Here is a 16,893-nt window from a genome sequence, read left to right as displayed (position 1 = left end):
AAGTAACGAAGACCTGTTACGCACGCATGCTCATTGTGTGCAACACATGACCGTCTCAATCCACTCTGGAAGTGCTGTTTGTTGTAATTATTCTAACGCAAAACACATACAAAGTAATTTAAAAAAGACTATCAGAGATGGAAAAAATGAAATCATTCAACGAAATATGATAACCATCAAAATTTATTATTTTTCGACAATAAAACAGCAACGCTGGTATGGGTATTATTAACATGGGTATGGATCACCTTACCTTTGTTAGCCTGAAGGTGACGTAGGAAGGTCGAAACGTTCTTCTCCGCTTTATTAATAAAAATGTTAAAACCCATACCAGCCGTTCTGAAATACATTTTTATATCAACTAGGTTTTTCCTTATCCAAAGAAATAGCAACATGGTTTTTAGGAGAATTATACAGCACACTACACAGTGGGGTGGTAGTCTTTCTTTCTATAACATGAGGGAATCCTAAATTGCCGAGGCACTTGAAAATCATTTAAGCAGGACAAGAGTAAATTAAACTACTCTCCTTTTTTTTTTCAATTTATAAGGTACATCTCTATACTCTAGCAATGCTAAACGTGGAGCATGCGTATACCCCCCTTACTCCTTCAATTTCATTAGTCATTAGGATCTCTATCAGCCAACCATCACACTGAAATTCATTTATGCAGGATTAGATGAAGTTAATCTATGAGATCTTTCTCGTGATCAAATACATCAATCGATAGGGCTGGATCTCTTGAATCTTAAAGTGTAATTACATCTCAAATCGGTCAAGAGATGACAGAGCTGTGTGCTGAAAGTTTTTAGTTAAAAACTCAACAATTCTGCGAGCAGCTATGCTGCGAATAATAAAACATGAATAATTTTCACGATAGTCATATATCTCTTGCAAAAATCAGAAGATAAGAGACTTTTAAGGTTTTTTAAAAATGTTAGGGTGATACTTTTGTATACCCTTCCCACAGGCTACGTCTCGATTGGTTTATTGCGTGCTTGTGATTCCAAAGATTGGAATATTCATCTTTATATATGTTTTTGTTACATTTTTACCGAGCCAAAAATTTTATAAGTATATAAAATACAAGGGATTATAGCACCTAAAAATAAAGATTTACAGTATAAGAATTTAAAAAATCTGAAAGAAATAACAGTGGAACAGTGAGGAATGCTTGTTATGGAACAACCCTTACAATAAATTGATTTAATATTTGCTTAAAGAAAAACCTGAAGTGATTATTTTTTTGAGAAATAATGAAGAATGATTGTTTATGACATTCGGTTCAAAAAAATAGATAAAACCGTTTTGACCGGGGGTGCTTCGGGCAGCTTTATAATCGTTAATTTATAATTAACGGCAGCTATACATAATCCAGAGGTTAGGTCTTATAAATGATATTGCCATGAAAAAATAAAACAAAAAACAATCATTTCAGTTAGCGCGAGAAACAACGCGAAACTGTAATGGGCACTTGCTACATGGCAAAGACTTATATGCCTGTGACGAGTTTTGTTGGCCTGGGCAATGTATACAGTTAATTGCAGAGACGTAAGTTAGACAGTTATGCTATCAGTATATCAAGGAAATTATATTAAATAGTAATAAAATAAAATAAAAATAGAAGATCAGTTCGAAAGGTTGACACATCAACAACTAAGCTGCGCTTAGCCGTATGAAAACGATATTTGCCAAAATCAACGTAAAATACCACCACTACCACCAAAAATTGTCCAACAATAGTATTTAAAGTGTGACCATAAAAAATTGATAATTTAATTGTTGTTCCTTGGGAAACATATATAATACGGTAATGGTAATTTGAAAACCCAGCTTAAATTTATAAACATTATTTGTTAACCTGAAGATGACATAAGAAGGTCGAAACGTTGTTCTGTACTTTATTTTAATAATAGTTTTAATACCCATAACATCCGTCTTGAGATACAAAATTACATGCCAGAAACTAATTTGCTAATAAATAACTATCTTTGTGATAGACATTTCTTAAGGAACAAACCCTAATATGCTATGAGCACTTAACGAATAAATAATTTGTAAAAAATGAATTAATACCATTTAAGAGTCGAACTTTAGATTTTCAGTTTTATTTATGAAGAAATAAAGTTCAAACTGCAGAAGATATATATATATATAGAAATTTGACATCAAAATCGTTATTTGCTAAAGTAACTCCGACAAATACTAGTTATTTACTAATTCACGAACCTGGGATACCGATGCATATTCGACAAAAATAATTAATACTTTATTATAAACCACCTTTAAACTGAAAGTAATATTCGGTAGAGACAAACATAGAATTAAAAATTAAATTTGAGAAGCCACTCACTGATTCAATGAAGGTTATTTCTCCCAAACATACGTCTTAATTCAAAACTATTAGGTGTTAGGAGATGAAAATCAAGTATTATAAATAACCTTTAATATCCAACTTTTACTTTAGTTCAGCAATTTAGTAAAATACAAACTCGAAAGATTAATGGCTATTCGTCTAGCATCATTCTAGATGTCAATATTGTTGTTAGTAAGAAACGATTCCGAAATTACAGATAACAGTTAGTTTCATACTGCAACTGTTGAAGTATCCATCGCCATTTCTATCGTACTTGGCCAACATGATAGTCTGATTTTATCTCCGCTCACTATTGGTTATGTTTTACATTATTGTTATTATGTGGGAATGTTGTCTTATCCAACCAGTTACTTTTCAACTGATGAAAATTGATAAAGAGCGTAGTTGGTTAGATAAGGATTTCCTGTCAAGTAATTTTTACGTGTTATGTACTCTATTTTATAAGTTTGGATGCACTATTCAATAAGAGTAGAATGTTACACGGAAATGTCCCGTTTAATAATTTTACGGTGATCAAAAGTTCGATCTAAACAGAAAGTGTATCGTGTTACTTATAGATGCTCTTTCAAATAGGTTGTTGTTGTTTGAAATTTAGCACAAAGCTACACGATGGGCTATTTGTGCTCTTCCCCCTATGGGTATCGAAACCCGTTTCTTAACATTTTAAATCCACAGAGATACTGGGGGGCTATCTAATTATTGTGCCACGTTAGACTATACAGTAAGTGCACCCAAATACGCAAAATCCTTCTTTTGGCTTGTTCTGCTGACTGGCTTTATAATTCAGGTTTTAAATTAGTAAGTATTGATAATTGTACCTGAATTATAAAGTTTGCTGCTCATGATGAAAATATCTGTACCGTAAAAGAAAGGAATAGATAAACTGATGAAAATTTCACATAACAGAATGAATTTTCAACATTTGCTCAATAAAATATTATCAAACAAGTAATCAGATTGTTATATAATATATTATGAAATTTACAAAGTTTCGCACCTCTCATTCACGGTTAGATTTGTTGAAATATTAATATATATACACAATACAAGATTTTTTACTACCTGTATACTATTTCACTAGCAAACTATTAATTAAAGGTTTTTCTTTAAATTAAATCAGTATGTTTTGAATGCCTTACAAATAACTTCCGGTTACGTATGCTTGGATTAGTTGGAGCTTGAATAATTGAGATTCTCTTAATATATTTTACTGTTGGTAAAGCTCTTAAAGACCTCAATGAAATGAATTCATATATTAGAAAACCAGGAATAAGAAGTATGTGATCTGTATAACTAACAATCAAATTAGCTCAGCATAATATTTTGGTACGAATAACACTTTCATTTACTCTTTACGAATTAAGAATGAATATAAATGAATTTTAATCATTAAATAATTACAGTTTTCTAGCATAAATGTCTCTAAACGAACTAAGGCGAACAAAATTACCCATAAATTAGCTTCTTTTTACAAAACATGATCATAATAAAACCCGTCGCAAATTTTAGTCAGTCAATAAATGTAGATATTTTCATGTTTAGTTTCAAGTCTTAGAGCGGATATCTATAACAGTAAGTAACAAAATTTTTACTTTTTCTTGTTCCTGGGCAGAAAGTGTTATTTCCCAATTGCTTATGCCTAAAATAAATGAAAACGACCTATTTTTCTCTTCAAACTTTGCTTTTGTGACCTAGGTAATGAAATTTTCAAATTTACCCATTTTCCAAAACATACCAGATAGATTCAGCGCTGAGTAACTGATAGAGAATTTTCTCGAACTTACAAAAAGTTTGAAGAATATTAGAACTTACGAAAATTTTTAAGAACCTTTTAAAATTTTCTAGAACCTTTCATAGTAATATATATATATACAGGGCTCACCACTCACCACTTCAGTTCAGTTTTAGCTGCCTATGCGAATACATAGACCTATCTGATTTTAACAGAGATGGCATCTGGAAGCTGCAAGCGTTCTCCAGACGTATTCTACTATGTATGTGCTAATTTATCAAGACAAGTGAGAAAAAGTACTCTGTGACAGCATCTGTTAAAATGTGTGAACCCTACAAGGCATATTTCGGCATGCCTGTCGAGGATCAAGACAAATCTCCTAAGCATCTCATTTTACCTGCGAGCACTGCAAAAAAACTCTTGAAGGTAAGACGGGCAATTGTTACTTGCTTGAATAGAAAGATTTTATATTATACAACTTTTAGACCTTTAAATTTAAATATCTTATAATTTATTTTTAATTTCCAGTAGTATAGAAAAATATTACAAATAAAATCTTTTGCATGAGCCTCGTACGCATTAGTTGTGGATGAAATAAATTTATTCTTCATAATAACAATTTTATTTTGCTCTTTTGCAGGATGGTACAGAGGGGAAAGAGAGCAATGAAGTTCGCTATTCCAAGAATTTGACGTGAACCCACTGACCATTCAAGCAATTGCTTCCAAACATCAGGCTGGTAAGAACGCATCTGTAATGATGTATTTGGACCTTCCATCATCCATCGTCCCAGAGCCACAATGCCCTGAGCTCCCTGTACCCACTCTGCCAGAGAGAAAGCAGCCATCCTCTGAAGAAAGAAGCAAATCAGAAGAGGAGGTAGACGTTGAAGATCCAGCTTACAATTTAAGAGGTGCAACAGCTGGTGAAAGAAATGGCTAGCGCAAATGGTTCTCGTGTAGATTTGCGCGAATTTCAAAAACAAACAAACACTCGACTACTATTACTTCTGCCAACTTACCTCTAATTTCTTGAGCCTCCCAGTGGCACATCGAAAATGTCAACGGACTTACTACGCTGGAAACCTGCTTTCGATATCTGTAGTGGGTAAAGCACAGGTAACATCGAGAGTAGCTTTGTGCTTAACTTCAAACAAACTAACTACTGAGAGCACTACCAAAAAACTCGGAAATATTTTTAACTAATATTTTTATTACATTCCACAAAAAGAAAATTTGAAAAATTTGCTGCAAGTCATCATCATATGCCACTCGATTCCTTAAGGAACATATGGCCGCAATCGCTGCGGTTTCTGTAACAGAATGGTTTTTAAGTGAGTAGGTTGTTAGCCTACTGCACAACCCCCAATTTGGAGGACCTTTTCTCAGACCACCGAGGGGAATCGAACCCCTGATCTTAGCGTTGTAAATCCGAAGACATACCGCTGTACTAGCGGGGTACTTTTGCTGCAAGTACATTCATAAAATGTTTTCCTGCAGATATCTATATATGATTATTTATATAAACTTATAATTTTTTTAGTGGATAGGATAATACGACATTTCTCTAAATTATTTATTTTAGCAGGATAAAATTCACTAAAAATTATTACATTTTCAAAGATATACTAAATTTCTCTTATTGGAATTCAATAAATCATTAATTAGAATTGCGAGGTGGTTAAGCCGCTCGAGTCGTAATCTGAGGGTCACAGGTTCATGTCGCACCAAACTTGCTCGCCCTTTCAGTCGTGGTTTCGGTATAATGTGATGGTCAATCCCACTATTCGTTCGTAAAGAGTAGCGTAACAGTTGGTGGTGGGTGGTGATGACTAGTTGCCTTCCATCTAATCTTACACTGCTAAATTAGTGACGGCTAGCGCAGATAGCCCTCATGTAGCTTTGCGGAAAGTTCAAAAACAAACAAGTAATTAGAATCTCGTTGAAGTCACAAAACGGATAGATGAAAACAATAATTAACAGATAGAGAAAAAAATACAAAACAGAAGAGTTCAAGGATTGTAATGTTTTGTGAGTTGTTTTTACAGGTGCAAAGCTTTTTGTGATTTCGTTATATATAGAGAAAGATATATGCATTAAGTTTCGTACGTATTAAGGGAATAGAAACCCAAGAAAAATATCTGCTTAGTAATAATACTGTCACTTTTTGATCTTTTTAGTGAACATTAATCTAAGAATTCAACAAACCCTGTATTCGTACACTATCTACTTCCTTTCTCATTCTCGCGTGAATTCTTAAATTTATTACAACATTGTCTATCTCAGTTTTTAACTTTAATATTTTACGTTGTTTGAACTTATTTCTAATTTTTAAACTAACAGCGTTATTTAAGACCTCACGTAAGATTTTAACCACTGAAATAACCAGTTTCACAAGTTTACTATGATTAATACCTTATGTGTCGACATCTTTTCCCAACTTAATTGTGTTCACTATTTAGTTTTATTCATTATCATGGTGATTATGTTAATTTAAAGTTGTATTTCCATTAATTAACATGATAAACAAACACGTTTTTATTTTCAGTTGGATGTTTTTATACTTATCAAAATTTGATCCGAAGTGACTTTAACATTATTTCCGTGATCATTTTTTAATAAAATAGCTCGAAAGCTGCAAATTCAGTCGCAACTAAGTTCGACACTGATGAAACTATTAATTAATTGACAATACACTATATTTTGCTTTATTAATACAGTTTTTTAGTGAATTTGAGAAGGGGCGCTCATAAATTTCCTTTCTCTTCGCCCCGCACTTGGTGGTTATTCTACAGCAATCTCAATATTTCGAAGCTGAAAAAACACCCTAAAACACGATATATTTTCGTGTTTTAAAAAAATGTTTTAAAAAAATCCTCTGATAACTAGCCCTTCCCAAAACTCCCATGAAACCTTTTTGTTGAATGAAGTTGGATAATTCACAAAAAAAGTAAATTTAACTTGAACTGAAGAAATTTGGCCATTGTCTACCAAATGACTTAAGTAAACAACTTTGGTTTTACAAAAGTCACTTTTTGCGAAAGTTACAGTGAAATTGGCTGTCTCGAGTTTCTTAACAAACATATAAATTTTCTTCCCAGGTTGCACTTTAAATCACAATATCACCAGCATAAATTCCAACATGTGATAGACTGTTGAAACATTCATTCATCATTCACTAAAAAGGTGCCTAAGAATTGTTCATCCCAAAAGTCATTACATTGTACTGGTATCATCCAATAGGAGAGGCAAAAACAGACATTTCTTTTGTCATGTCAGTTAGAGGAGCAGCCCAGTATTTCTTTAGTGGGTCCTACTTCGCAGTATATCTGCCTTTTCCGTTTTAACAATACAATAGTATAGGATAGGAATTTGTCTTGGTGAAAGCATTTACTTTGCGAAAGTCTGCATAGAATCTAACCGAACCATCAGACTTTGAAAGAAGTAGGGAAGACGAAGACCAGTTAGTTTTACTGGGATTTTTAATGGCGTTTTCCAGTTGAAATTAATTAATTTGTCGTGTCAGAAATCTATAAACGTTTCTATTAAGATATCTAAAGTTCCAGATTAACAAGAGTTAATCACGGCTATAGCTCCTCAGGTTTATAGTATATAAAATGTAGCAAACCAAGAGTATATATAATGTCTCTTGGCGCGTCGCGTTCATTATATGTATATAGGCGTGAGAATGAGTTTCTCGAAACTTCAGTTTACGCAAGAATTTAGGGGCCCGGCATGGCCTAGCGCGTTAAGGCGTGCGCTTCGTAATCTGAGGGTCGCGGGTTCGCGCCCGAGTTGCGCCAAACATGCTCCCCCTCCCAGCCGTGGGGGCGTTATTATGTGCGGTCAATGCCACTATTCGTTGGTCAAAGAGTAGCCCAAGAGTTGGCGGTGGGTGGTGATGACTAGCTGCCTGCCCTCTAGTCTTACACTGCTAAGTTAGGGACGGTTAGCACAGATAGCCCTCGAGTAGCTTTGTGCGAAATTCTAAACAAACAAGAATTTAGACGACACACTAGAGTTTACATTCAGATATATATTGTTGATTCTTACATTGAAGTATTTTCTACAACTTCAGTGAATAGGTGAGAAGTTAGGTATATTTATAAATTTAACTTAAAGAAACATTGATATTAAAACAGAAATGTATTAGTAAGCTCGTTACACATTGTTCTAGACATAATAATTTACAAAAGTGAAAAGGAAATCTCAACCGCACGGAGATTTGAACATAAGATTCTGTTTGAGACAAACCTCTAAACCAGTTGGAAAGTTACCATCGAAGGTTACTTCACGAACCCTAGTTTCTGTCAATCCCAAAAATGAAGAACATACAAAAACTCCACGATCTTGATTCATTCAATAAAAATGTTTCTTGTGGCGCATGTTCTTGTACTCCGGACTCTCTGACCTAAGTGCTTTCAGCGTAAAAACGTACATTGTAAATTTACTTTTTAAAAAGTCTCACTCAAATAGATTAATAAAATACCTTTCTTTTTCAACTTTTCGCCCCTAATTTAGAAGTGTAAAACTATAGGGAAGCCACCTAGTCATCACCACCCACTGCCAACTCTTGGACTACTCTTTTACCAAAGAATAATGGAATTGACTGTCACTTTATAACACCTCCACGCCTGAATGAGCAAGCATTTTTAATGTGACTGGGATTTGAATCCACTACCTTCAGATTACGAGTCGATAGCCCTAAGCGCCAGGCCATGCCGGAACATAAAATTTGACAACCTGTTACTTACATAGTACAGACACTTAAATTATATCGTTTATCTGCTGTCTATGCATATGTTTGTATGTATCATTTATCGATAACCTAATGCTAAATTAATTCTTCAGAACCAAAACATTCTCCTCGGTGAAGTAACTAACATTACCAAAACCAGAAAAATAAATATAACAAAAGAATATCTCATCTGAGAGGAGAAACAGTTAGAAAAAAAGAGTCAATAAAAGTATTGATTACCGTGACCCAATCATATTACGTGCGTCACCTTTAGACTGGATTGAGGATCTACGACAACAGCAGATTTAGTTTCGTGTAGAAAACTGAGATACGTGTTATTATTGGAATTGTGGCAAATATTGTTTGTTTGCTTTTGGAATTTCGCACAAAGCAACTCGAGGGCTATCTGTGCTAGCCGTCCCTAATTTAGCAGTGTAAGACTAGAGGGAAGGCACCTAGTCATCACCACCCACCGCCAACTCTTGGGCTACTCTTTTACCAACGAATAGTGGGATTGACCGTCACATTATAACGCCCCCACGGCTGGGAGGGCGAGCATGTTTTGGCGCGACTCGGGCGCGAACCCGCGACCCTCAGATTACGAAGCGCACGCCTTAACGCGCTAGGCCATGCCAGGCCCTGTGGCAAATAAAAGTCAAGGTTTTGCACCACAGAGGTAACAGCTGCCTAGGCCTAATATTCGTTTTTGATTTTCTCATTGAAACCTTGATTAATATATTCTTTCTGCATCTAACTGCCGTAAATAATTATAATTTTTACCCAATCATTAACTGCCACATTTTTCTTTAAAAATTATCAAACCATTACAGTCTCTTTTTGCACCTTCGGATGTAGGCTTACATTTGGTGTAACCGAAGGAACGAACAGCGACGCCCAGTATGACGAAGTGGTTATGGCACTCGACTGGTAATCTAAGGGTGGCGGGTTCGAATCTCTGTCGCACCAAACATGCTCGCTCTTTCAGCCGTGAAGGCGTTATAACGCACAGTCTATCCATTATTCGTTGGTAAAAGAATAGCCCAAATGTTGGCGATGGGTGGTGATGACTAGCTACCTTCTCTTTAGCTTTACACTGCTAAATTAGGGATGGCTAGCGCAGATAGCCCTCGTGTAGCTTTGCGCGAACTTTTAAAAAAAACAATGAATAGTGACAGTAAGGATTTACAGATACAGTGCCTCTTTCTCCATTTAGGCTCGTTCCCATTGAATTCTACGGGCTAGTTGGATGTCTTTCGGCATGATGGTCACCCTCTTTGTGCGAATGGTACACAGGTTAGTGTCTTCGTAGATACCCACCATGTATGCCTCACTGGCCTCCTGAAGAGTCATGACAGCAGAACTGTGGAATCTCGGGTCAGTCTTGAAGTCCTGGGCATCCAGAAGTAATTGTGTGAGATAAAATCTTCTTCGACAGATATTTTAGGTGTGAAATATATTTTAAAAATATTAACTTCAAATGCAAGAAACTAATTTGAAACTGTGGCTCTTTATAATTATTTGCTAATAAATAACTATCACTGTGATAACAAACCCTAACCCACTGTGAGCACTTACTGAGTAAATAAATCAAAATATGAATGAATATCATTTAATAGCGAAATTTTAGTTCTTATTAAGAAAAGAGGTTCAAACCTTAGAAGCTATATATATATATATATATATATGTGTGTATAAAGAAAGAGAGAATGTGTTTTTGTGTTTTTCTTATAGCAAAGCCACATCGGGCTATCTGCTAAGCCCACCGAAGGGAATCGAACCCCTGATTTTAGCGATGTAAATCCGTAGACTTACCGCTGTACTAGCGGGGGAGATATATATATATATATATATATAGAAACATTTTTTGTATTTGAAAAATTTCGCGCAAAGCTATAAGAGGGTTATCAGTCAGACGTGTAAGACTATAGGGAAAGCAGCTAGTCATCACCACCCACCACTAACTCTTGAGCTTCTATTTTACCAACGAAAGTGGGATTGACCGTCAAATATAACGTCCCCACGTCTGAAAGGGCGAGCATGTTTAATGCGACGGGGATTCGAACCCGAGACCCTCAGATCACGAGTCGAACGCCTTAACACACCTGGCCATGCCGGACCTACGTGTACTTTAAATGTCTTGTTAAATATACAAAAATCGCTTTTATAAATTATATTGCTCCTTTGAGTTAAGTTTGCACAGATGAACGTTTCATTCACACACAAAAGGCTAATCTTATGAGAAATTGTTAACTTTAACGTTCATACAAATTTGTAAATGGTTTGTGGGTTTGTGGATTAATTATGTATTGCACAATACTGGGTGACTTTTTTCTATGTTAACTTTCTCGTATGGCCCTACACATGTGCTTCACTTCTCTTTAGGTTATTTATGGGAAACAATGCTATATTCTTGTGATCTCATCTTCCGATTTAGTATATATAGGTCATTCCTATGGCCTTGCTTTTATGATAGTTGAGTTTGAGGTACATTATTACTGTACCTTGTTGTCTTGGGTAGCTTCTGTTCAACATGGTTCTGTCTTTCATTTTGCGAGACCCAGTGTTCTCCAAGTGTGATTATGAGTCTCGTTTTTCTCGGAACCACTGTTTGTCATGTCTTTTATTACACGTGGTTTTTCTTTCCTCCTCGGGATTCCTGGCCACTTTAGTGTCTTTCCTGAAGCAACCATTGTCCTGTTAGTCCAATGATATTGTACATGCTCCACGTGGGTTTTACTGCTGTCATTTTCCCTATTATGGAATCGTATTTATACCCTGGTTTCTTATTGCCATTTCCAAACAGGAGTTGAATGGTCCTTCTTGTCAGCTCCTTCTCTAAGATGTGCAGGTGCAATGGTTGAACACCTGGAAGAGGTCCTTCCTTCATCCTCACCAATACTTTGTAAATCTGAGTGTTTTCTTCAACATCCATACCACTTGAGTCCTACCATTCATCTTAACTCTATTCTATGGAGCTGGCTGTTGTGACTGCCCTGTCTGCTCCCTTGCTAACTTACAATTTCGTTGTTTTTGTAAAAATATTTGCTAGTTTTTCACCATGAAGCATAGCTTTCTGTAACCAACCACTTTGAGTAAGAAAAGACAACAGCCTAGGATGTTAACAACTGTTGAGGTGTTGCAAAAATTTAATGAATCAGATGAAGATGCACAGGAATTCGACTGAACGTATCCTGAGGATGACCTGGGATCAGTTAAAGATGAAGAAAATTTAAAAGAAGAATCTGAAAGTGATGATGACAGGCCTCAAACCATCAGCTGATGGTATGGGTGATGCAGATGTTTTAGATGCAGGATGAAGTAATATTCTTTTCTGCATCAGAGACTGATTTACAGTTTGATGGTAACAATGAATGCATGTCTCAAAATCATGTGTGTTATGTGTAGTGAAAAACATCTCAGATATAAAATAAACCACCTTGGAGGACATTCCTTTCAAAGTGGTCAAGAGTTGAGTTTGGTGCTCCCTCTCCAAAAATATCTCCGCATCAAATTCAGTTCAACATGCTGGGAAGACTGGCAGAACAAGGTCCAGTATTGGTACTGTATTAAAGGTAAACCTATTACAGATTATCTCCTCAAATTTTATGTGTTTGTGTGATAGTTTTCATGTGATCTCTGTTTCTCTGACACATATGTGATTTTATTAATTTTGTTGTGGACTCAGGCCAAGGGACAATTTGGCTGCCTTGGGTAAGGGCTGATAGGGTTAAACCTGAATTCTAACATCTGTTAGGAGTGTACCTGACAGCTATCACAAGTTTAAATGAGAAAGTTGCTCTACCTCAGTCTTAGAAAACAGGTGTATAGCTTTAAGTGGTGTGATGTTAAGGAAGAGAATACTTTGTGGTTCATGAAAACTTTTTTCTTGTGTTAAAAATTCTGTAAACACCATTTTTCTTTAGGTGGAAGTAAAAAAAAATGTATTCTTCATATATTGTTTCACTGTAGGCAACATGTTGTCTTTAATATACCACCAATAAAACAAGTTATGTTGGTAACAGGTGCATTCATTATTAGTTCTTTTCTATTACTTCTATTATGTACATATAACACATCTTTAATCAAGTGACTATAATATAGATGTCTAAATGACAAAATCCAGTTAACCCAAAAGATAGAAGTGGCCAGATCTTTTGAATTTAAAACTCAGTTCCTTTAGCCATCAACTTTAGTTAGAGATGAAATTTCTGGGATTATAAAAAACAGCTGTACTACTATAATTTGCCATTTAAGAAGGATGGTGTAATAAATTCATCATGAAGGAAAAATACTAAGATGATCTACTTTGAAAATAGATAATGTGGATAATATTCTTATCTGATGTTTAGTCAAAATATTGTTTTTACTACTTCATGCTTGTCATTTGGTAATCACATAAGGGTTTCTTATTTAAATAATTCTAGAAACAGATGATTTAAGAAAACATAGTTGTTAAAAATTACTGAGATAAAGTAAAAATGCAGACAACTAGTTACTGTATGAACTGTTAAATTTTACATTTATTTGTGAAGAGCTAATCAATTTGAAGATCATGAATTAATATCTTTTTGTTTGCTTTCTGGTTTGGAATTTTCTAAGTGTTATTTTTAAATTTATAATTTGTTTTTATTTTATTTGTTTAATTTTCTGCCACATGCTTAAACTCTTTGAGGTATTTTAATTGTTTGTATTACTTTATTTAGCTTTTCTGTTTTTGTAATTGGGAGTATCATATGATTTCTCCACACCATCAGTAAGTGAATAAATTATTTTTTGTATCAGTGTTTTCATATGATTACTGTTTGGATTAACAGTAATATATGTTTTATGGATTTCCTTTTATATATTTATATATAAACATTATTTGTTTTGTCACCAAACTAATTTATTTAAAGGGCAGTTTCGTTTTATTGCATTAAACAAGATGAGCGTTTTATGTAATTTCTTACAACAATTGATGACAAATAAGTTGGTGGTCCAAATGGTTACAAAGAAGCTAACCACAAGCATTTATCTTTATGTGTAAGAGTAACTTCTCAACAAAAAATAAAATTCAGGTAACAGATTTGAAATTAATGCTTACTGCCGAATTGGTGGTTAGTGTTACACTTTGACTGGTAAAAATTAGAAAGTATTTACTGTTTTTATTAGAGAAGGAAGTTGTTCAGATTACTACTGTTGAAAATTAATACACTCATGATACATTTATATTGCAAGATTTTAAACACAGTATGTTGATATGTGTTTATTCATTGAGTTTTTCCTAACTACAGATGGCAGCAGTTATCTCAATATTCTTAACACTCCCACTCAATTTTAAGTTTTACACAAACTTACAATTACTGTCAATAATCTTACAGTTATTCTAAATGTTTTACAATTACTTCCAATCTGTTATTATAATCGTCACTTTATCTGGTTCATTTATCCATTGGTGCCAGACAAACAGGGTCATCAACTTCGGGACCTATTTCTTGCAGTTGTCTTCTCAACCATACTGTTTCCTGTGCTGCAAGACTCAAGGCTATATATTCTGCCTCTGAGGTGGACAGGGCCACCGTGGATTGCTTTTTTGCTGATCCATCTTACAGTTGCTCCTGCTTGAATGAAGATATTTCCTGATGTGGACTTCCTACCATCCAGGTCTTCAGCAAAATCTGCATCTGTGTAACCAGTAATGACGTCTCCTGGTACCTTTTCAAACTTAAGAGTAAGATTAACTGTTCCTTTCAAGTAACGTAGGATTCTCTTTGCTGCTGTCAAATGTAATATGTTGGGCTGAGCACAATATTTCGATATTGCTCCCACTGCATATGCAATATCTGGTCTTGTTCCAATTGCAGCATACAGAAGGCTGCCTACCAACGACTGGTACAAACTGCGGTCAACCTGAGTGCTAACACTATCATCCTTTGCAGTTTCACGTTTATATCTGATGGAGTTGCAACTGCCTTACACTCAGTCATTCCAAATTTCACCAGCATAGTTTGGGTATACTATATTTGATTTAACCATACACAACCATTATTTTCATCCTGAACAATACAGAGTCCAAGGATATAATGGAGCTTTCTAAGGTCTTTCAAAAGAAATTTTTCCTTCAGTGCTTCCTTTATAGTGATTATTTCATCATCACTATCAGCAACCAAAATAATATCATCCACATATACTGCAACTATTGCTAGATTTTCACCCTTCCGTATGTAAACACATGGATCTGCTGAACTCTGAACAAATTCCAGTTCCCTCATCTGTTCATGAAATGATTTGTTCCAACAGCGTGGTGATCGTTTTAATCCATACAGTGATTTTTCAGTTTACACACAAGATTTTCCTTCCCTGGAACAGTGTAGCCTTCCGGTTGTTCCATGTATACCTCTTGATCCAGATTTCCATTCAGAAATGCAGTTATGACATCCATTTGATGAATTTTCAAGTTGTTCTGCACAGAAAATATAATTAGGAGCGAATTGATGCATAGCGCATCACTGGGGAGAAGGTTTCTCGTAATCCAGACCATAATTCTGCGAGTAACCTTTGGCCACCAGCTTACTCTTGAACCTCTCTACATTTTCAGTATTTCCATACTTAACTGTGAATACCCTCTTACAACCTATAGGTTTTCTTCCAATTGGTAATTCCACCAGATCCAACGTGTCATTTTCATGTAAAGATTCCAGATCTGTGGCTGACTTCTACTCCTTTGCATTGTCACTTGACATTGCTTCATTTAATGTTCTTGGCTTTAACATACTGCATAAGTTTGCAGCGTGACAAACTGATTCATTTGCTGCTGCCATATCAACATACTCATCATATCCATAGCGGATGGGGGGTTTCCTGTTTCTTGCTGGTCGTTCAGCTTTATCTTTAGCTTTAACTTCTGTTTTTGGTCCACTATCTGTTCACTTGATGAGACATACACATTTGTCACAGACTCTTAACCAAATACTGTTTCATTAAAGATAACATCTCGCCGTATGAAAATATTCCTGGATTTTTCATCATACAGTTGATATCCCTTGGTGCAACGTACCTTCATAGACTTCATGTCTAATTTCTGTCTTGACGCATCTGGAACATGTGCATATGCAAGACATCCGAACACTTTCATGTGTTCTGCATCTGGTTTCTTCCCATACCATCTCTCATATGGCGTACTACCATCTTTTATTGCCGATGTGGATACTCTGTTACCCACATACGCTGCAGTAATTACAGCTTCCGCCCAGTACTTTCTTGGTAACTTAGCATGTGATGGCATGCTTCTTGCTGATTCCACAAGAGTTCTGTTCCTTCTCTCAGCAACACCATTTTGTTCTGGACAATATGCTACTGACATCTCATGATGAATGCCTCTTGACTTCAAATATTGCTGGAACTCATTTGAGGTATATTCTCCGCCATTATGTGTGTGCAGGGTTTTTATGCGCTCTCCAGATTCATTTGAGTACAACTTCTCAAATTCCTTGAATTTTTCAAAGACTTCTGACTTCTGTTTCAAGAAATACACTGCAGCATCTTGAGTAATCATCAATAAATGTAACAAAGTATTTGCTACCTCCAATAGATGGAGTTTGCATAGGACCACAGACATCACTGTGTACCAGTTGCAGTCTTCCCTTTGATCTGATTTCTCCCACTGACTTAAATGGCTTCCTGTGCATTTTACCTTCAGTGCATCTCTCACAGAAACTGGCTTCATCAGACTTCTGGAATTTGATTCCACTTACATTTCCACTTGTGATAAGCTTCTGTAACTGTAAAACACTGACATGCCCTAGTCGTTGATGCCATTTATCCAAGCCATTCATGCTGCTGTTTGAGGCTACTGAGACATTCTCAATAACACTGGTTTTACAGTCCAGTTGGTATAGCCCATCATCCTTTCTTGTACCCATGCCATGGAGTTGTCCTGATTTACCTTGGATGTAACAGCAATTAACTCCAAACTGCACAATATTTCCTTTTTCAGTAGCAGCTTCTACTGAAAAAAAGATTGCTAGCTAATTTTGTTATATGAAGGACACTCTGCATTGTGACATGT

General features: G+C 35.4%; 1 long non-coding RNA gene across 1 annotated transcript in view; it reads left to right on the top strand.

Moving 5' to 3' along the window:
• Positions 1 to 12,151: 12,151 nt before the first annotated feature.
• The window catches only part of LOC143226168 (uncharacterized), a 30,404-nt gene continuing 25,662 nt past the window's right edge, over positions 12,152 to 16,893 (top strand). The window contains exon 1 of the long non-coding RNA XR_013014409.1: positions 12,152 to 12,418. This is a non-coding gene — a long non-coding RNA (uncharacterized LOC143226168). The remainder of the gene's footprint in view (positions 12,419 to 16,893) is intronic.

Source organism: Tachypleus tridentatus, chromosome 9 (genome assembly GCF_004210375.1).
Source record: "Tachypleus tridentatus isolate NWPU-2018 chromosome 9, ASM421037v1, whole genome shotgun sequence".
In the NCBI taxonomy this organism is placed as follows: Eukaryota; Metazoa; Arthropoda; class Merostomata; order Xiphosura; family Limulidae; genus Tachypleus; species Tachypleus tridentatus.
The sequence above is the reverse complement of the archived record's forward strand: the minus strand, read 5'-3'. Positions and strand labels throughout refer to the sequence as shown.